The following is a 6,035-nucleotide window of genomic DNA, read 5'->3' on the forward strand; positions in this document are numbered from 1 at the left end:
AGAAGAACTTCCCAACTAAATAACTCATGTAGTTATTTTATAAGAGAGATGTGTTTTTTTTTATTTTTATTTTTTTCATTATGGAAGAGTCGTAGGTTTTGAATATTCTTGGTTTTTGTTCTTCTCTCTTGCCAAATATTAAGAATTCCAATAACCATCTGAAAGAAAGATATGGCTTTGTGATTCTGAGGGCATAACATATATCCATGAGCGAGTCAAGACGAAGATCCATACGCTTCATTATGTTGAACATATAAATGGAACCAAAATTTGTGATTCATATACATTCTAACTTTGTCTTGGGAAAAAAATAAACCCATTCTATTGTTTGAGGAGCCCTTCATTTCGTGATTTTTTGGTTGGTTAAGAAGTCTCTAAATCATTTGAAGGTGTCGCTTTTAAGTACTTTGGATGATAGATATCCAAACTTATAAAGCTCAAATGCTGTGGTCGCCTCATCTTCCTAAAATCCAATTTGTGTCCAAGCATCTCATTAACAACCAAAATTTTTTGTGGTGCCATCCGTACACCATAAAGTGCAATGCATCCTTGAATAGCTGCCATCAGAAGATGGATGACTATCAAACAATGTACGTGACTATCAAACAATGCACGCCATATATGACATGACGTGCACTTTTGGATTATTTTGTTTGATGGCTATTTATTTCTTGATGGCAGTCATCCAAAACTGCACAGTATTTTATGATGTTGTGCGCGCCCTGCAGAGGATCCGTGCTCTTTTATTAATTTTTTTTTTGGACTGAGTTAAGTCAAAAAATATTTTGAACACGAACCATGAGGGATGTTAGTTTTTCCATAATTAAACTCATGAAAAGAGCCATATTTTAGAGATGAAGAGAATACCGACCGAGTAACATGGAATGCATTATGAAATCCAATTTCATACTTGGTGATGCTTGGTATACTTAAAAGCCCACCGCGGGACACCAGAAACAAGCCCCACTGCCTATAAATTGGATCAAGAGCCCTCCGACAAATCGAGTCCCAGCCCCAACGCTTGTTAGGGTTTTCTCGGTCTCCGCGGCTCCTCGCCTTTCAGCTTCTTTGGGCGAGAAGCCCTTTTTACAATTCTTCTATGTTCCTTGATTTTTTTGATTTGATCTCTATTCTCTCCTTTCCTCCTGTTGGAAGATCTTATGCTAATTTCTTAGATTACACGGTCATCCATCGCTTCTCTGATATTTGCTAAGCTTTTCTATGGTTTCTGTTAGTGAATGATGTTGTTTTCATCCATTGTTTATTTTAGCTGTGTTTAAGGATGTCTTAATATTGCAATTGTTTGCTGCTGGATTTTGGATGCAGCAAGGAATCTATCGTTAGGCCAAATGTTTCTCCTTCCTTTAGCTCCGAATCATCCTTTCTAGGGTTTTTCGGTGACAAGGTAGGTAAATTGCTTCAAATTTTTTTTCCAGTTTTATCGATATATTTCAACAATTTCTTCGATTACTTTTGCATTCTTTTTTCTTTTCCTTTCTGTTTGTTGTGATTTGGTTTATGTATTCTATAGGCGTGATGTTGGATGATGAACTGAAACATTCGGATTCCCATTGATTTCCTTAAGATGATATTATTAACCAGCTACTTCTGACACATTATGCCAACTCCCTTCCATTACAAAGATAATGTTTCGTCAAAGTAAAGTTTGGATTTTTGATTTTTTTTTGGTTATTTCTCTCATGGTCGTTATTGACTTGGTCTTAAATTTCTACCTGCTTGTCTTTTTTTTTCTATTTTGGTAGCATATGGTTGTAATTCCACTATATTGAAAATTTTGATGAGCCTGTGATGTGAGAAAAATATATTTGCTACTCTTGATGGGGAAACCCATCTGATGACAATCTACCACCAAGATCTCTCAGGCCCTGGTTTCCATTACCCTATTCAAGTCTTCTTTTTTCGGTTAAAAATCTCATTTTTTTATTTAATTTCTGTAAATACCACCTCCAGCTCACGCCACTCTCTTCCCTCCTTTTTCTCTCGAAAATCGAAACAACGTGGGTTTCTTTCTTGTGCTTCCAGCCATCCCCTATGCTCCCAGGCTCTACTTTCACAACCGATGCCCCGGTCGCATCGGTCTCCTCCATCCGCCCATCTCGGAAGAAGAAGATTTGCATAAGAAGCTCTTCTTTTTTGCTCTAGGTCAAAGGTATGAATTCTTGGGCCTTCTCTCTTTTCCTTTTTATCGTTTTTGGTACTTCTTTTTGAGGTTTGAGTTCTTGGCCTTTTTTTTTTGTTCGTTCTTGGTGCTTCTTCCTGAGGTATGGATTCTTGGTCTTCTCCTTTTTTTTGCTCGATCGTTTTTGGTGCTTCTGCTTGAGATCTTTTGTAAGAAATTTTTCTCTTCGACTCTGATCATTGTTTATGTTTCTCGGGATCGTACTTAGATATCTCTCCTCAGAAAATTTCAGTTTTCGACTTAGGATTTTAATGGGTGTTCCTCCATGCTTTTTATTTTTTTTATTTTTCTAGACTAGAGTTTATAAGGAGAAAATAAGATTTCGATGCTTGGTATGTTGTGAGCTGTACTTCTAATCATCTAACGATTAGAGCTGTCAAAAGAGATCATGGATCACCTACGAATCCACTATCGCCACAGCTTCGATACCGTTTCATGTCATGACGAATCTTAATTTGATGATTAGTTGGATGATTAGAAGTACAACTCACAACATACTGAGCATCGTATTCTTATTCTTTCCTTATAAACTCTAATCCAGAGAAATAAAAAGAAATAAAAAAAATAAAAAGGATGGAGGAACACCCATTGAAATTTTAAGTCGAAAATTAAAATTTTTTGAGGAGAGATATCTAAGTATGATCCCGAGAAACATAAACAATGATCGGAGCCGAAGAAAAAAATTTCTTGCAAGAGATCTCAAGCAAAAGCACCAAGAACGATCGAGCAAAAAAAAGGAGAAGGCCAAGAATCCATACCTCAGGAAGAAGCACCAAGAACGAACAAAAAAAAAGGCTAATAACTCAGACCTTAAGAAGAAGCACTAAGAACGATCAAAAAGGTTTTGGAGAAGGCCTGATGAGAGCACAAAAGTGCAATCTACACATCACTCAAATTAGTATTATTGCTAACAAATGATGATAGAAGTGTTGTATTAATATTATATTTTTGTGGGGTGCAGGTGATCGTAAATTAAAGTTAAAATACGCATTGGGTCCAAAAAGATGCATCACCATATGTGACCAGCCAACCGTATGGGTCAGCCACATTTGCACACTAAAAGGAGTATTAGCAGACCAAGTTCAGCCTGATGGAGCAGTAGCCAAAGGGGCCTAGATTCATTATCTGGAAGGATCCAACGGTCCGTGGGGTTCATAACAGCATGCCCATTATCTTCCAGCATCTCGTGCATCCCATGCTTCTGGATCCGTATCTCATCTAGATCCCAGTCTTCCGCGATCGGATCTCCTGGCTTCATTCACCGTCTATCTCTTATGGATTCGCATGCAACCAATTCCCAGCATCCCGACCTCGAGATCCAGCCGTCCGTGAGCCAGCATTGGACTCCCCAGCGATTTCAACGCCCTATATCTTAGCTTCCTCCCGTGATCAGCTCGTTTCTGCTCATCCACGCATTCATCCAAGTCCCAACAAGCCTTCCGCGATGCAAGCTCCCGAGCGCCTCTGTGCATCCATTTGAAGAAGATCAGGATCCCACGCACCTCACGCGCTTCAGCTCCAACCGTCCGCGTGTAGGTCGGCATCCCGTGATTTCAGCATCGGCGACCAAGCTTCCGCGCGAGCATCTCCGCATTCCAGCCGTCCGCGAAGCACTCCTCCACGTCCAGATCTCAAGCGTTGGATTCCTCAGCGATTTTAGCTCTTCCGTGATCCCAGCGTCCGCGTTCACAGCACATCCTACGAGCCTCTTCCGCATCTCTTCCCCAGATCCCGCAGCCGTCCGTGGCGATTCACCTGCAATCACAGCCTCATCCAGCCGTCCCTCCGCGTCTGAAGATGATCAGCATCCTGGGATTTCCGCGATCAGCTCTCATCCGAGCGTCGATCCCTCATCCAGCCGTCCACGTCCGAGCTTCCATGATTCCGCATCCAGGTATCTTGCAGCTGGCATGAGAGATCCATCAAGGGGGATATATAAGGTCTCTCTCGGTGGGGGAGGGGGGCTCATTCTTTCCCATTGAAAAAAAACAGAGGAGGGCCTCTGCCATCCGAAAAGAAAAAAAAAAAACAGAGGAGGGCCTCCCCTGTTTCCGAAAAGAAAAGAAAGAAAGGAAAAGGGGAGAATGAAAGGGGGACTCATTTTTAAAATGAGTGGCTGATTTCTTAGGAAGGGAGATGGAGGAACCTTTGATGTATTGCTCTTTGAAGTAAACTCTAAACTTTTGTCTTGAATGAATTATATTTACTGATATGTTTTTGATCCATGCATAGTTATTTCGTAGATAGCACTTTAATGGATTATGATTATTGATATATGGATTGCTTTAGTATTTGATTCATCGTAGACGTAGAAAGCACGACGAATGCTTTGAAATTGAGTTCATATGTTCATGAAACATATACCATGATTAGATCTATCATATAATTCATTTTTAATCAAGAACTATAGAGTTTATTTCTTGGATGCAATATCATCAAGGGAGATTCCAGATCCCTACCATCTTTATTTCATAGAACTTTGTTTATTGATATATTATTTTCTACTTTTAATTTCTGAAAATTAAAACATCATTTTAATCCATAAATTTATTGAATTAATTAATCTGAAATTATACTAAGTAATCTCATATATATTTCGTTCCCTGAGGATTCGACCTCGGACTCCCGAGAATTTACTACTTGTGCGATTCTCCTGCACTTGGGAGAACAATTTTATTTTTGCATCAAGTTTTTGGCGTCGTTGCCGGAGAACGGCTGATTTATTAGTATAATTTTAGATTTAATCAGTATCTTAGTATTTAGTCTTTTTCTTTCAAAAAAAAAAATCTTTATTGCTATTTTTTTTATTCCCTGCACAGTCTGCATCAAACTCTGATATCTGAGTAATCCACCGTCTGATTGAACTCAAATTTGGTAGTCAGGTGCAGGACTGTGTTTCTTTCATCTGAACGGTCTGATTGACATTCTAAAACTTTTAAGACTATCAGATTAATACGAAAACTTGCTGCTGTCTGTTTTGAATTTTCTGCATTTAATTATTTTGAATCAGAATTTTATTGTTAACATATCTCATTGACCCTTGTTGCTAATTGAAAATTTAAAAAAAAAAAGAGAAAAACCTAAAATTTCAAATTTCAAATTTCAGAATTCAAATTTCAAACTTCAATTCATAAAATTTAAAAAAATAAATAATTTGCTTGATCACCTATTCAATGAAATTTAATATCATGTCATAAAATATTAAAAAAAAAATCTCTTGATTGTTGCATATAGTATATGGCATCAGCATAAAATACTCTAAGGGCTGAACCCATTTAAAAAGATAAGGTCGGGATTTCATCACTCGTCCTTAGCCCAAAAATCACCCCATTGCATAAATATCCTAAGCTTAACTAAAATCAACTAGACGTTGGCCCCTAAGGACATTCGAGCTCAATAGGATGAAGACCACCGAAAATTGCACCAATTTTGCTCTATGGCTTAGTTGATGTCTAGGCAAGCTTTGTCCCTATAAGGGAGACAGTTCATCTGTTCGAGGCAAGTGGGTTTTAAGTGGGACCTTTGCGAACGCATCGTGACCCCTCCACTTACCTGGGAGCTTACCTGGTCAACTCGGTTCATTAGACCGGATTGGAGGCTTAGGTGCCCTCTTCAAACCAGTTAGGAGCTGTCTAGAAATTTAAGAAAAACATTAGAAATTGAGGTGTAATGTTTAGTTGCATGTTTGATTGTGAATAGATTTTTGTTTTAGGGTGTAGTTTTAGGGTATCTTTAGTTGGTACTTATATTTATATTTATTTTTTTTTAAAAAAATAAATAATTAAATTTTGTATGCTAGGTTGGAATAGGGACGACACCGGTCGATTAAGTCGCA

General features: G+C 38.4%; 2 non-coding genes across 2 annotated transcripts; both read left to right on the plus strand.

The window, feature by feature from the left end:
• The first annotated feature begins 1,536 nt into the window (after positions 1 to 1,536).
• On the plus strand, positions 1,537 to 1,617 carry LOC120112691. Its single transcript, XR_005514262.1, has one exon. It is a non-coding gene; the product is annotated as a small nucleolar RNA R12 (small nucleolar RNA).
• A 184-nt stretch (positions 1,618 to 1,801) lies between these two features.
• Positions 1,802 to 1,886, plus strand: LOC120112653. Its single transcript, XR_005514228.1, has one exon. It is a non-coding gene; the product is annotated as a small nucleolar RNA SNORD24 (small nucleolar RNA).
• Positions 1,887 to 6,035: the final 4,149 nt, after the last annotated feature.

Source organism: Phoenix dactylifera, chromosome 11, assembly GCF_009389715.1.
Source record: "Phoenix dactylifera cultivar Barhee BC4 chromosome 11, palm_55x_up_171113_PBpolish2nd_filt_p, whole genome shotgun sequence".
Taxonomy (NCBI): Eukaryota; Viridiplantae; Streptophyta; class Magnoliopsida; order Arecales; family Arecaceae; genus Phoenix; species Phoenix dactylifera.